Source organism: Talpa occidentalis, unplaced genomic scaffold, assembly GCF_014898055.3.
Source record: "Talpa occidentalis isolate TD23 unplaced genomic scaffold, MPIMG_talOcc4v2.1, whole genome shotgun sequence".
Lineage (NCBI taxonomy): Eukaryota > Metazoa > Chordata > Mammalia > Eulipotyphla > Talpidae > Talpa > Talpa occidentalis.
The window spans coordinates 134674748-134689785 of NW_026555331.1; positions in this window are offsets into that span (position 1 = coordinate 134674748).

Sequence of the window (15038 nt, forward strand, 5' to 3'; positions counted from 1 at the left end):
GAGATTTAATTCCATTTTTTCCCAATGAAGTTGATTCCAACAGCAGAGTACAACAGTAATCGTAAAAGCAGAAAGTTGTTTGTCACTTATGTACCATATTAGATGATTAAAACCCACTCTCCCTTTTCAGAAAATGTGATGTTTGTTTCATGTGTTCATCTCCATGATAGTAACTCACCCAACAGATATCATTGTAAAGAGCAAGAACCTCAGAATTAGTTGGGTTTTCTATTTTGTGATGGCAGGCAATTATTTAAAAATTCTTAGATTATTTCCTCATTTGGAAAATGAGGATGACTCTTAACCCTGCTGTTACTATGGCCTTTACATACTGTAATTATCTACTGAAAGCCCTTAGATGACTTTATAATCAGTTGTTGATTGATTTTTAGATATTTGGTTGACATTGCCTTTTAGTGAAGGAATAAAATAAGCCTCCTCTTCCCTAAGTTGTCTAGAACAAACTTTTCCCAATATGTATCACCTTGGCATGTGGAGCTTAAGGTCAATCAAGCTCCTGCAGGGTTTAAGAAAAACTGTTATTCTCTTGATTTCCTAGAAGAATGAAGATTGGGGTATAACTCAGATTTAAGGTTATTTCTGGAAATGAACTTGCTGTCAGAGAAACCCATCTGTAGTTACAGAATATCTGTTTTTTATGAGCCACACTCCCTCCTCATATAAGTTCCCCTCCTCTATCCTTGAAGTCTAGGCCCCTATCCCCTTCATTAACTCAAGAATAAATACCTTCAGTCTATTCTATTTAGAATATACAGCCTGGTAAATTCTCCATATGCATGTAATTAAATTTGTCCTTTTCTCCTACTAATCTGTCTAATGTTCATTTGTTTGCTCAACACAGGATGAACCTAAAGGAATAAAGGGAAATTTCTCCTCTGTTCCTACACCTACAAACACTGTCTCTTAATGAAACTAGTGAAAAACGTGCTGTTCTCATGTTAATATTCACGTCGTAACACACATCACATATATGGCGAAGCACTTAGGGCCATCAATACATACTACTTATAACTTAGATTTTTAAAAGTGTGGTTACTATCTGTTAAGAATGAAAGGCAAAATAAGGCATATGCAATTCCATAAAAACAATATTTTTGGTCAAAACCATAAAAATTCATTAAGCAGCTAAATACTAATTAGATGCAACCTTGGGAGACCCACTTCCCTGTAATTAAGTTGACAAGTGATCACGTGCCTTGAAGTTCCTTTAATTCTTTCAAGTTATTTGTTATCTGTTATCTCTACTGGTTTTGCTTTTTGCTTTTGTTTTTGTTCGTAGCCAAAGAGTAGGTTTTGTAAAAGTCATGTCCCCATGGCTCAACCTCATATTTGATCCATTCCCCAACCACATTGTGGGTCCAAACTCTTCCGAAATTCTGAAGTAGAACAGTCCCCAATCCTAATGAATATTCTTGAATATTTTCACAGCTGATTTCCCTGTCCACTCAGAGTGCCTTCCTTTCCTGTGCCTTCTCCCAATTTGTGAGTCTCAGGGACACTCCCATTCTGTCATAATAGAGCCAGCTTCTTAGAGGCCTGTTGCTCTGACAGTGTTCCTGTTTCTCTTGTCTCAGGTGAGTAGCTGATGGCACTCCTGATTCCTTCAGGTAAGGAGCCAAACACAGTGCCGACTATTCTCATCCACAAGGGTCAATCTGCTGAGGCTTTTATGGAGTTGGAGTAGTGTAGAGGGACAGACATAACTACAAATGTTAATGCATCTCCATAAAGTCACTAGAAGGTTGAAGTAAGTTAATTTTTCTTTGTGGACAGCATCAGTCACATTTTTCGTGTATGCAATTTTCAAATGTCTTGTTTATTTCAATAACACCAGCAATAATGATTGTTCTTGCCTTGTAGATGTAATAACCATACAGGTAGTGAAAGTAAGTTGGTTTGATTTTGATATTGAGAAATAATCTTGTGAATGATTGCTTCTCTGACTTTTGGTAAATGCTCTTCTTCTTTTGTAAGATAGGAACAAAACCTGTCTGTTGGGCCAAACAGAAATATAACAACTAAATTTTTTAACACTATAACTTGTTTTGCCATTATTTGTTTCAAATATTACTTACTTCTATCCCATTTACATATTCCATAGGTCTCATTTAAAAGACTGAAAACTGTCCAGGCCACTCACATTTGACAATTCAGAAAAATATTTCAACTGGGCTGAGGGAAGAGAGCTTGAAGGCTAAACTTGAACAAATTATTTTCTTTTTCATTCCTCCACCACAGTGTAAAAATGGTAGCCAAATTAATGCAACACACAGTAAGCCTTGAGTCAGTCTGATCTGCTCATAGAGTGATGACCCATGAAGACTTTCTCATGCGGGTTCCCTTTGAGATCATCCTGGGTGGTGAGGAATGCCATCACGAAGGTATGACTCCATCGTCAGGTCTGACTCCACTGAAATCTGAATTTGCTGAGTATTTCATTTCTACTGGAACAATTTCCTAATGGTTCACTTATTTAGATTACAAAAAGGCTTATTTTATTTCTTGCATAGGGAAGACTTGATGTTAGCAGGCCTATGAATTATTATGTGATCTTCAATTTTGCTTTCTGCTTTTGTGCAGGTTTATCAGCACTTTTCATATAGAAGGGATTTTAGAAAGAGGCAATACTATTAATAATAATACAACAGGAACAATTTTCATTAATTTGGTACTTACATGTTCCTGATCTTCAGATAATATATTTCCTTTGCCCTTTTGAATTCTATGAGCAAGGCCAATAAATTGATAGGAGATTAACCGAGTACCAGGAGAAAAACATATGAACTTTAATATTGTTACATGCAAATGGGAGCCTTCATAGGAAGAATGACTTAAAGAAGCAGTTAATAACAGAGATTTTTATTATTATTTTTTTAATTTCTTCATGTTGCCTCTTTTTTTTTTTAAGATTTCTTTATTTATACAAGAACCAGGGTACAGGCCAGATGTGCAGGTGGGTGAGAGGATTCACCAAAGATAGAGCGGGGAACAGAACAAGCAAACTGATTGAAATACACTGCTGAGGGGAGCAGTGGGCAAGACAGGAGAGGTCTGCTGCACATGTGGGTTTCTCCCTGGCCAGCTAGAATCGAACTCTCACTGCAGAGGCTGCGGACAGCTTCACAGTGCAGCGCTCAACTTCCTGCGCCATCAGGGAGGCCCAAAGATTTTATTTTTAACAAAAAGTTATAAGTTGTGGAGTTATAAGACAAAAGAAAGAAGTTGAAGTTTTAGGGACAATAAATTATGGGACTGTCACTAGGAAATGCATGAGGAAACTAATGAAAATTAAGGTTATATGAGTAGGTTTACTTGTGCCAATCTGTTCTGGTATCAACTCCCAGTGTCTGGTGGCAAGATGTTCTTTTCCTGGTACAGGGGGTACATCTGTATATGAGGGATCTTATGTCCTGCCTGAGGCAGAAAGGAGTCAGCAAGAGAGTCTTTCCTGCATTTGCCCTTGTCCTTACTACTCTTGACAGTCTTCTGTAGTTCTTGTCCTTCCTATCTTTCAGTCAAATATTTCACTATATTTTTCACTTGTTTTTAAAGAATACTCATTACAACCAATAAATCAATTTTATAGCCCACTGATAGTTCATGGCCTGCAATTTAGGGGGAAAATGCTAGAATAGGCCTACCCATATAACTTTCTTGGCTAGTCATGTACAAATTATGGTCCTAACATGTGCCTAAAATGCACAAGATTTTTTAGGTTATTAGACACACCTCCTTTATTGGGTTTTTAGTGCTTTTGTGCTTTTTGTTTTATTTTTTAACAGATAAAATGCTTGTGGCCATCCTATACTGAGAAATCTATTGGTGCCATTTTCGCAAAAGCATATGCTCACTTTGTATCTCTGTGTCACATTTTGATAATTCTCACAATATTTGACACCTTTCTATTATATCTGTTATGGTGATCTGTCGCCAAGGATCACTGATATTACTCTTGTAATTGTTTTGGGTTCCATGAATCTTGCCCATATAAACAGAAAATTGTATCAATATATTATGCCCGTGTTCTAACTGCTTCACCTATCTCTACTGTTCCCCCTCTCTTCCCTCTCCTCAGGCCTCCCTACTTCTTGAGAATAACAATATTGAATTTAGGTCAATTAGGAACCTTGCAACAGCCTTTCAGTGTTCAGATGAAATGAAGACTCTTGTGTCTCTCTCTTTCAATCAAAAGCTAGAAATCATTCAGCTTAGTGAGGAAAGCATATGGAAATCTAGCTGAAGGCTAGTCCTTTTATACCAAATAGTTAGCCAAGTTGTAAATGCAAAAGAAACGTCCTTAAAGGAATTCCTATGAAAACTCAAATGAAAAGACAGCAAAACATCCTTCTTGCTGATATGGTGAAAGTTTTGTGATTTGAATAGAATATCAGAACAGCAGCAACATTCCTTTCAGCCAAAGTCTAGTCCACAGCAAATCTCTAACCTCTCTCCTATTCTGTGAAGATGGAAAGAGGGGAAGAAATTGCAGAGAAAAGTATGAAGCTAGCAGAGGCTGGTTTATGAAGTTTAAGAGGTCATCTCTCTGAAAGTGCAAGTGCTGATGAAGAAGTTGAAGCAAGTTATACAGAATATCTAGCTGAGTACGTTGATGTAGGTGACTACACTAAACAACAGATTTAAGTGTACACAAAACCGTCTTACACTGGAAGATATCACCTGGCACTTTCTTTCCTAAAGAAGAGGAATCAATGCCTGGATTCAAAGTTTCAAAGGACAAACTCTCCTGTCAGAGGCTAATGAGCTAGTGACTTTCAGTTGAAGCCAATGCTCATTTACCATTGTGAACATTCTAGGTTCTTTAAGAGCAATGATAAATCTACTCTGTGCTTTGTAAAAGAATAAAAAGGCTAGATGACAGTGAATCTATTTACAACATGGCTTCCTGACTATTTTAAGTCCAGCGTTAAGACCTGCACAGTAAAGAGGAGATTGACTCTTGAACAGTACACCTGGTCACCCAGAGCTCTGATGGAGATGTTTGAGGAGATTCATGTTGTTTTCATGCCTGCTGTCACAACGGCAATACTGCAGTCCATGGTCCAGGTGTCATTTTCAATTTAGATCTTATTGTTTTAGAAATGGATCTATATTCCATTAAACCCAGTGGAAATGACACTGTGCCTAAGATTTACATAGCTTCTTATAAAAAGTACTTCATAATAAAATATTTTTAAAAAGTACTTCATAGATGTCATTTGACACGTTAGACCAGCATTTCTAGAGATAGATTTGTATTAGCAATATATATTAAGAGCACTGAGTGATATCTAAAGAGTCACTAGTAGAGCTGAAAATAGAAATAATGCACCAGGACCTCCCCTAGCAGTGCAGGCAGTTGGGCGCCATGCTGTGAAGCTGTCAGCAGCCTCTGCAGTGCTGGTTGGATCTCGGCTAGCTGGCGAGGGTCCCACATGGCACAGCAGACCTCTCCTGTCACTCCTGCTGCTCCCTTCAGCAGTGTATTTTGTCAGCCTGCCTGTTCCCCACTCTGTCTCTGGTGAATCCTCTCACCCTCCTGCACATCTGGCCTATACCCCAGTTCTTGTATAAATAAATAAATAAATAAATCTAAAAAAACAAATAATGCACCAATCCTTTTCTGGAGTTGGGGCCCATAATTCCTTCCACCATTAGCAGTAGTCGTCAGATGAATGAATCAGCTCAGATAGAGAGAAAAATTAAAGTAATTTGAGAGAAAAAAGTCATTGTAAAGGGAGATACCAATACATTTTTCTAGTGTTTCTCTGTGGCACAACTATTGTAATTTTGGAATTTCTCACCATTAGCTACAGAGAAAGGTGGTTGTTGGGGGAAGTTTTGAGAGAATAATTTCAGACTAGGATAAGTGATCTTTCAAATGCCCTCTCATTGTAATCTCTAAGATTCTTTCCTTTCCATATAGCAATGTAAGGTTGAAAGTAACTACCGTGAGGGAGAAAGTAGCAATTGGGGCACCGGGGTGCAGCTGATCAACAGAGTGTTGTCTGCCTCTGCTTGGAAGAGAAACTCTCCTGACACACTTGCCTCCCTAGTTGGGGATGAGCTCAGTGGTGAGAAGGGGATCCTCAGTGACCCTGAGAGAGTCTGACCTATTTCAAGTTTGAATGCAAACTCTGAATTGTTGTGAGAAATAAATACAAATTTTGTGAGAGCCTTGATACCTTTGTAGTAGCTTTGGTGGCAATCGGAGATTGTCACTTCATTGTTGAGATCTGTTTGGAAAGGTGGCACAGTGGAAACAGACGTTGAGAGTTCAGTCTCTCAACTCTATAGAAACTAAAAAAGGAAAAAAAAAACTTCGGCAAAGGTATTTATTTACACCAGAGGTGGGAGGTGGGATCCCAGGGGAATGAGGCATTTATTCATTAGTGCCATAAGAATCTATTACTGCAAAACTTTCTTCCTCCAAGAAGCTGCGATGTTCATGTGGACAATGAAATGTTTGGGTTATATTTTTTTTCAATACTGACTGAAAATTTGTCATACACTGAATCGCCACACTTTTCTTCGAAGTGGAGAAAGAGATGAACATGTTCTGAAGATATTTTATTTCTTGAATGTTCAGCAGTTGTTTTGCTCTCACAAAATTCACATTCTTTGTAGTTAGCTTGCAAAGCATGCCTTTTTAGGAAGATCAATGTAAAACCTTCAAATGTTGAATACACATGAACCAGTCCTCCATACTGAGAAAATTTAGTCTGCATGTTAAGTGCTCGATTTGGAGACCAGGTATCAGCATAGGCTGCAAATATTTGAAACAGATAAGGGGAATAACACCTTTTGTAGTATCTTTTGAAGCTGACCTCAGAGCTTCTTCTTTAATGGCATTTATCTTCAGCATTGACAAATGTGCTTGGTTACATTTGATGCAATTAGGTCCTTGCTGCTTTTGGACAAAGAAAATTTATGAGCAGATTGGTGTTTTCTATTTGTCTTAGATAATGGTGGGTATTTGCATATTTGATATGATCCCACAGGTAAAAGTTTTAGTAACTATGACTTTGAGAACTCAACAATTAAAAAGCAAAAGTCGTCTGACCGGTTAAGGGACGAGAAACCCTTGTTCTAGATCATAAGACCAGTTCTATATTGTTGACCTCAAAGCAACCAGGTATTGAGAAACATGCAATTCAGAAAGTATAGTTTCAAGAGGGACATGTGTGTTCTTCCCATATGCTATAGGTTGAGCTAGCCACATAAAAAAGAACCTCCTTTTTTCCACTGGGGTTAGGAAGCAGCATCACTTCCTGTTGGAGATGCAAAGCTTGTTGGCTCTTATTGTTTGCTGATTTTGTGTGCTTAATTTTCTTCTAGCCTCCTGACCTCATTTAAATAACAATTTGTTTACTAATTTTCACACTAGCCATATAATGGTTATTATAATTTTGTCAATTCATTATGCAAGGTACAGGTAATAAAGGAAGTGTTCATTATTCTTATACTCTCACATGACAGGTACTAAGCCCTTATTGCTTATTTGTGGAAGGCAAATAAGCCACTGTAATGACAGAAGACACAGGGTCCGTTCCAGGTATATTATGGTGGGATGTTGGGTTGATTGCAAGTTAGACTTCACTGAGCTCAGTCTGGGGTTTGAAAAGTAGCATTGCAGAGACAATCCCTTGCAATGCTATTGTGTTTTTAATAGGCCTCTAGAATGTAGAGACTCTTCAACACTATTCAATCATTCAGTTGCTCCATTTCAGTCATATCTGGGTGTGTCAATACTTCATGCTTGGACAGACTTGTCTTCTGAGTAATGTTTGAACTCTGTGCCTTTTGGATGGCACGTTGTTTCATTTAGATTTTGAACATCTTTATTTAAAGAATCATGGGCCATGATTTGGAATTACAGAAGTTCAAAGTACAACAAATTCATTTATTTAATTAATTATCTCATTTGGTATGCATGAGAAGGGAAACTGGCCTTTTTTTCCCCATCACATTTATCTGACTGAGCTCTCTTTTGGATGAGAGCTAAATCCTGGTTCCTGAGTCCTTTATTGTGGACATGACTTCTACCAAGAATGCTGCAAAGTTAGCTGAACAAGAACCCCTAGTCCTCAGTGTCTAATCACCATAGAGAGCAAAGGTTGCTCATCTCCCACCATCTCTCAGGTGATATCTGATCACCCTGGCCTACCTTCTTCAAGAACAGTCTTTGTCAGTTTAAGCAAAATTTCCCCTTACCCTTGATGTGCTCTCAAAGTAATTTTCCATCCACTACCCCCTATCTCCTGATTCTGATTCTTGGTAAAAATTCCCACTTTTCCTGGTTGTATTCTGAATTGAGTTCTGTTCTATACTAAGGTCTCTTTCCTCCTATAGTAACAGTTTTTCTTCATCAGAGTTGTTTTTTTTGCTTTAATTAGAGTCTAGCTCTGGTTTTGCTTGGACAGTTCTGAGGTTTCTGGAGGATATGCTTTCAGATTTTGTTTGAACATCTCAGTTTCAAGTGTTATCATGGGCCATAATTTTGAGTTTATTGAAATTCAAAGTCTATCAAGTTCATTTATATAGTGAATTCATTAAATATTTTAGCATGTATCAATTGAGTATGAATTGACTCTGAATGTTGCACATAAGCTAACCTACAATTAAATGTCTATTATATATGTCTATTATATACATTCTTTTTTTTAAATAATAAATTTTATTTTTATATTCCCCATATAATTGCAACCCCCCCATTCTGACCCAATCCCTCACCTCCGCCCCCCACCCCCCAAAGAATGTCTCTGGTTCATAGTTTTTGTTGATTTTGATTTTCACTTTCTTATAGTTATTCATTTTCCTGGTTCCTTATTTAAGTTTTCTAGATTCCTGCTATGAGTGAGACCATCCGGTATTTTTCTTTTCTTTCTGGCTAATTTTGCTGAGCATGATCCCTTCCAGCACCATCCACGTTGCTGCAAATTGCATGTGTTTATCATTTTTCAATGCTGGTAATATTCCATGGTGTTTATGTACCACATCTTCTTGATCCAATCATCTATTTTTGGGCATTTGGGCTGTTTCCAAAGCTTAGCTATTGTAAATAGCACTGCTATAAACATAGGGGTGCAGGTGCTCTTTGGAATTGATGTTTCTGTGTCGTTTGGGTAAATACCTAGGAGTGGAATTGCTGGATCATATGGAAGCTCTATGTTTAGTAGGTCCAGAAATCTCCACACAGCTCTCCATAGTGGTTGGACCAGTTTGTACTCCCACCAACAGTGCAGAAGAGTTCCTTTTTCTCCACACCCTCGCCAACATTTGTTGTTGCTGGTTTTTTTAATATGTGCCATTCTCACTGGTGTGAGATGGTATCTCATGGTAGTTTTGATTTGCATTTCCCTGATTACAAGTGATGTTGAACATTTTTTCATATGCCTGTTGGCCATTTGCATTTCCTCTTCAGAGAAGTTTCTTTTTACCTCTTCTGCCCATTTTTTGACTGGGTTATTTTCTTTGTTGTTGTTGAGTCTCATCTGCTCTTTGCAGATTTTTGTGATTAGTCCTTTATCATTAGTGTTGTGTGCAAAAATGTTCTCCCAGTTGGTGGGGTTTCTCTTTGTTTTTGTTATTGTCTCTTTTGCTGTGCAGAAGCTCTTTAATTTGATGTAGTCCCAGCTGTTTATCTTTGCCTTCACTATCACTGCTTTGGCTGATGTGTCTGTAAAGATGTCTTTGATGTGCAAATCACGTAGTGTTTCGCCTATATTTCTTTCTATGTATTTTATGGTTTCAGGTCTTATGTCTAGTTCTTTAATCCATTTTGAGTTGATTTTTGTGTATGGTGTGAGGTAGTGGTCAAGCTTCATTCTTTTGCATGTAGCGACCCAGTTTTCCCAGCACCATTTATTGAACAAACTTTCTTTGCTCCAATGCATAGTCTTTGCACCTTTGTCAAAGATTAGTTGACCATAAATCTGTGGGTTTATTTCTGGATTTTCTATTCGATTCCATTGGTCTGTATGTCTGTTCTTGTGCCAATACCATGCAGTTTTGATGATTATGGCTTTGTAGTATAGTTTGAAGTCAGGGAGTGGGATGCCTCCATTCCCTTCTTTTTTTTTTCAGGAGAGCTTTGGCTATTCAGGGTTTTTTGTGATTCCATACGAATTTCATCAATAATTGTTCTATTTCTTTGAAGAATGACATTGAAATTTTGATTGGAATAGCATTGAATCTGTATATTGCTTTTGGTAGGATGGCCATTTTAATAATGTTTGTTCTCCCAATCCATGAGCAGGGGATGTCTTTCCATTTCTTTGTGTCTTCTTCTATTTCTTTTAACAGTGTTTTGTAGTTTTCTTTGTATAGGTCCTTTACCTCTTTTGTTAGATTTATTCCCAAATATTTAATTTTTTTTGTTTTGATAATAAAAGGGATGTTTTTTTTTTTTCTTCTTCTTCAGGTTTATTGTTTGTGTATAGGAAGGCTACTGACTTTTGCATGTTGATTTTGTATCCTGCCACTTTACTGAACTGATTGATGAGTTGAATTAGTTTTTCTGTGGATTTTTGGGGTTCTCTATGTATATTATCATATCATCTGCAAATAGTGATAGTTTGACTTCTTCTTTTCCTATTTGGATTCCTTGGATGTCTTTCTCTTGTCTTATTGCTCTGGCTAGGACTTCCAGTATTATATTGAAAAGCAGTGGTGAGAGTGGTCTATCCTTGTCTTGTTCCAGATCTTAATGGAATTGCTTTCAGCTTTTCACCATTGAGAATGATACTGGCTGTTGGCTTGTCATAGATGGCCTTTATGATGTTGAGGTATGTTCCTTGGATCCCAAGAATTTCAAGGGCTTTTATCATGAATGGGTGTTGCACTTTGTCGAAAGCTTTCTCAGCATCTATTGATATTATCATATGGTTTTTATATTTCTTTTTGTTGATGTGTTGGATAACGTTGATTAATTTTTGGATGTTAAACCATCCTTGTGTCCCTGGAATGAATCCTATTTGGTCGTGGTGAATTATCTTATGGATACATTGTTGGATTCTGATAGCTAAAATTTTATTGAGGATTTTTGCATCAGTGTTCATTAGGGAGATTGGCCTGTAGTTTTCCTTTTTTGTGTTGTCCTTGTTCGGTTTTGGTATTAGTGTAATGTTGGCTTCATAGAACGTGTTTGGTATTGTCCCTCCCTTCTCAATTTCTTGGAAGAGTTTGTGAAGGATAGGCACTAATTCGTCTCTGAATGTTTGGTAGAATTCATTTGTAAATCCATCAGGTCCTGGGCTTTTGTTTTTGGGGAGGTTTTTGATTACCATTTCAATTTCGCTGCTTGTAATTGGTCTGTTTAGGTGTTCTATTTCTTCTTTATCTAGCTTTGGGTGATTGTAGAGTTGTAGGAATTTGTCCATCTCTTCTAGATTGTTGAACTTGTTTCCATATAACTGTTCATAGGAGTTACTGATTATTCTTTTGATTTCTGCTGTGTCCGTTGTGATTTCTCCTCTTTCATTTGTGATCCTGTTTATTTGTGCTTCGAGATTACGTTGTTTCTTTGAGTTCTTTCTTGTTTCTTGATGTGAGCTTCTATTGCTATATATTTTCCTCTTATTACTGCTTTTGCTGCATCCCATACATTTAGGATATTGGTGTCCTCCTTGTCGTTCAATTCAAAGAATTTTTTAATTTCTTCTTTGATCTCCTCATTAGTCCATTGGTCTTCCAGTAGTGTGGTTTTTAATCTCCATGAGGTAGGAATGTTCCTTGCCTTCTTTTTATGGTTTATTTCTAGTTTGATGCCTTCATGGTCAGAAAAGATGGTTGATGTGATTTCAATCTTGGTGTATCAGTTGATGTTTGTCTTGTGCCCCAGTATGTGATCGATCCTGGAGAATGATCCATGTGCGCTTTGAAAAATGTATACTCAGATTTTTTTGGGTTTAGTGTTCTATAGATGTCTGTTAAGCCCAAGCGCTCTAGATCCTTATTTAGGGCTTTAGTGTCTTTACTTTTTTTTTGTCTTGTTGTTCTATCCATTGTTGATAGTGGTGTGTTGAAGTCTCCCACCACATATGTGTTTTCTCTGATGTCTGTTTTCAGAGAGGACAACAGTTGTCTGATATATTTTGGTGTTCCTTCGTTTGGTGAATATATGTTAATGAGTGTTATTTCTTCTTGAAGTATTGTCCCCTTGATCATAATGTAATGACCACTGTGGTCTCTTTTTATCTTTTTGAGTTTGAAATCTGTTTTATCTGATATGAGTATAGCTGTTCCTGCCTTCTTTTTTGGTCCATTTGCTTGTAGAATTGTTTTCCATCCTTTAATTTTGAGCCTATTTTTATCTTTTGCAGCTAAATGTGTTTCCTGGAGACAGCAAAAGGTTGGGTTTTGTTTCTTAATCCAGCCTGTGACTCTGTGTCTTTTTATTGAAGAGTTTAGTCCATTTAAATTTAGAGTTAGTATTGATATGTTAGCATCTGTATTTGCCACTGTGATTGTCTTTCCTTTGATTTTATTTATTTATTCTTTTAATAACTTTCTTTGGCCTTCTTTTGTTGTTATCGTCCCTCTGAGGTTCTGGCTTTAGGACTCCTTGTAGTATATTTTGGATTGGGGGTTTAGTCGTAATGAAATTCCGGAGTTTCTGTTTGTCTGGGAAGGTCCTTATTCTTTCTTCATAGAGGAAGGGGAGCTTTGCGGGATAGAGTATTCTTGGTTGGCAACTGTTTTTGTGGAGTCTGTTGACTATGTCTCTCCACTCTCTCCTTGCCCGTAGTGTTTCTTCGGAGAAGTCTGATGTCAGTCTGATTGGTTTCCCTTTGAATGTTATCTTTTTATTCCCTCTTGTCAGTTTCATTATTTTTTCCTTCTCTTGGATTCTTGGGAGCTTTACTATTATGTGTCTTGCTGTATTTTTCCTTTCGTCATGGAAGTTGGGTGTTCTTCTTGCTTCTTGTATATCAATTTTCAGCTCCTTCTTCGCGTTTGGGAAGTTCTCTTCAATTATATCCTTGAATATTTTCTCTGTTCCTACATCTCTCTCCTCTCCTTTTGGGACTCCTATAACTCTTATATTTCCTTTCTCATGGAGTCAGATAGTTCCGAAGTCAGATAGTTCCTTTCGAAGTTCTTTTTCTTCGGTCTTTTTTCTTCGATTCTCCTTCCTTTTCACTTTTCTTCTTTTTATTTCTGTGTCTTCAAGAGTACTTATTCTTTCTTCCATTTCATCTATTCTGCTTTCATTGCCTTTTCCAGAGTTCTTTAGCACCTCCATTAATTCTTTGATCTCCTGCATTTCTTTTACTTCCCTCTTTAGGGACTCAATTTCATTCTTCTGGTCATTAATTATTTTTCCCTTATCATTGTTTTCCTTTATGACTTCTGTCAGTTTTTTAATCACAGCAATTTTAAATTCTCTATCTGGAAGGCTCAGATGTTCTTCCAAGTTACTTTCATTGCAATCTGGTAGATGGTTTTCTTTTTGCGGTGTGCTTTATTGCTGAGGAGTTGCTGGGTTGCATGTGGTTTTTCTACTCTCTACTGCCTGTTTTCTAATTTGCCGTATTCCTTGTGACACTGTGTTGCCCAGACTGGCCGGCATCTTGGGTGAACTTCCCAGCTCACCTCTGGCTCCTCTGGGGGACTTCTGCTGGTTTCACACAGTCTCCACCAAAGAAAGGTCACTCCAGCAAATGCAGGTGCCGGTAACGTGCTCCCCTGCACGCCTGGTCTGACCCAGCGGTGGGTGCTGCTCCCCTCTGGGCTGGGACTGCAGGCTAGAAGGCGCCTGGCATGGGCAAGCCTCCCAGCTTACCTCTGGCTCTTTGGGGAGCCTTCTGCTTGTTTCACACAGTCTCCAACAAACAAAGGTCCCTGCTGCAAAATGGCGATGCGGGAACGCGCTACACTGCACGCCAGGTCTCTATTTTATACATTCTTTAAGGAGGTATCTGAAAGTCTGCAAAAGTCTTTTGTGTACAGACACCATTATAAACGCATTCACAATATTCCCAAATTGAAAAAAATTCTTATTCTCAATAAAATCCTTCTGGAATTGATCTACATGCATTTTCAAGGGATGAAATATTAATATCCTTTACAACCTACACATGCAACTTTAAGGACATAATACTTAGGATTCGTGTTTAATCAGACTATGGTCTGTTAGCATCTTAGATAAGTTATGTTCTAATTATGTCATGGCACAACAGGACAAACTTCCCTTGCATAAAATAAACACATATAAAATATGTCACTGTGTTTGACTAGAGCAATTAAATATAATTTGATTTGAGGGAATGTTCCTGAAAAATTTTGCTACTTATATGGTTCTTCTTTTTCTCCTCTCTCCCTTCCCACCCTAAGAAAAGAATCAGGACTTAGAAAACTGGTATTTTCTTTCCAATAAACAATAAATGTCAAACATGACTATTGCTACCATTTTGAAAATATTAATTCTAGTATATTTTGTAAATTTTTTTAAAGATTTAATTATTTATGCATACAAGAACTGGTGTACATACTAGAGGTGTGGGGGTGAGTGGATTCACCAGAGAGAGAGTGGGGAACAGAACGAATAGATAGACTGAAGGACACTGCTGTGGGAACCAGCAGGCAAGCCAGAAGATGTCTGCTGCACCATGTGCGTTCTTCCCTGGCCAGGGATTCAACTAGCGCTGCAGTGGCTGTGGACAGCTTCATAGGTTGCATCTTAACCAATTGCGCCACCAGGGAGGCCCATATTTTGTAAATTTTATAAGGAGAATTTCTTTCTACTTTTACAATGAATGTTGGTTTCATCGATGGCAGTGTTAAAGTTTGTTCTTTATCTATAATACATCGCCTTAATTTGTCGTCTGCTACAAGACACTTGAATTTGTTGGGATTCAGACACACACACACACACACACACACACACACACACACACACATCTCCCTTGCTCCATCACACAAAAAATATCAAAAGATTAAGTCTTTCGATTATTGACTAGCAAAGAGCTGTCTTTTCTTACCCAACAGGTTAAATGCTGCAGAGCTATTAGATTGCC